The sequence below is a fragment of the Equus asinus genome, unplaced genomic scaffold (genome assembly GCF_041296235.1).
Source record: "Equus asinus isolate D_3611 breed Donkey unplaced genomic scaffold, EquAss-T2T_v2 contig_42, whole genome shotgun sequence".
Classification (NCBI taxonomy): Eukaryota; Metazoa; Chordata; class Mammalia; order Perissodactyla; family Equidae; genus Equus; species Equus asinus.
This window is the reverse complement of record NW_027225094.1, coordinates 57,501-58,550: the sequence shown is the minus strand read 5'-3', so window position 1 is coordinate 58,550 and position 1,050 is coordinate 57,501. Positions and strand designations below refer to the sequence as shown.

The following is a 1,050-nucleotide window of genomic DNA, read 5'->3' as shown; positions in this document are numbered from 1 at the left end:
AGGCGGGAGCCCCCGGGCGCCTGTGGGGTGTCCGAGCACGGCCCCGCGGGGCCCGTGCCGGACGCCCCGTCGTCCAACCTTCCGGCCTCACGGAGTCTGGTCTCGTTGTGCCTTTCTGGCCGGCCGGAGGCACCCTCCGGGGATGTGCCGTGCCAGGGGCGGGCTCTTCCCCGCCCTGCGGGGGACCCCGCCGTTCAAACTCGTACGACTCTTAGCGGTGGATCACTCGGCTCGTGCGTCGATGAAGAACGCAGCTAGCTGCGAGAATTAATGTGAATTGCAGGACACATTGATCATCGACACTTCGAACGCACTTGCGGCCCCGGGTTCCTCCCGGGGCTACGCCTGTCTGAGCGTCGCTTGACGATCAATCGCCCCCGGGGTGTGGGTGTCGCCTGCCCCGGGGCGCGCGGCTGGGGGTCTCTCGCAGGCCCGCCCCGGGCCCTCCGTCCCCCTAAGTGCAGACGCGGTGCCCCTCCTCCGCCCCGCGCGCCCGCCCCTCCTCCCACGCGCCCCGGCGCCCGGTCGTCGGAGGCGCGTGGGGGTCGGCGGCGGCGGCGCCGCGCGGGGTCCCGGGGTGGGGGCCGCCGCCCGCGAGTCGAGGAGAGACAGACGCGAGAGCTCGCGCCGAGGTGCCCGTGGCCGCCACGGTGCCTTCGGGGGCTCCCTCGCGCCGCACGCGGCCTCGGGGTGGCCGGGGCGGGGACGAGACGGGTCCCGCGGCGCGCGGTCGGGGCCGCCGGGTTCGGGGGGCCCGCGTCCGGGCCGCCTGTCCGGTCGCCGCTCGCCCCCGTCGGCGGTCCGTCCCGGTGCGTCCGGCCGGCCCCTCGCCGGTCCCGGCGCGCCCGGGTCCCGGACCGTGACCCCTCCCCGGCCTCGCCCCGTCGGGGTGGCTCGCGCCGAGGCCGAGTCGCGTGCGCGGGGCCGCGCCCCGGGGACGCGTGCCCCGGCGGTGACCCGCGGGACGCCGCGGCGTCGTCCGCCGCCGCGCGCCCTCCCCTGGGTCGCGGCCGCGCCGCGCCGTGTGCCCCGAGCCCCGGGCGGGCGGGC

General features: G+C 78.8%; 1 non-coding gene across 1 annotated transcript; it reads left to right on the top strand.

The window, feature by feature from the left end:
* Positions 1-206: 206 nt before the first annotated feature.
* Positions 207-359, top strand: LOC139043927 (5.8S ribosomal RNA). Its single transcript, XR_011500991.1, has one exon. It is a non-coding gene; the product is annotated as a 5.8S ribosomal RNA (ribosomal RNA).
* Positions 360-1,050: the final 691 nt, after the last annotated feature.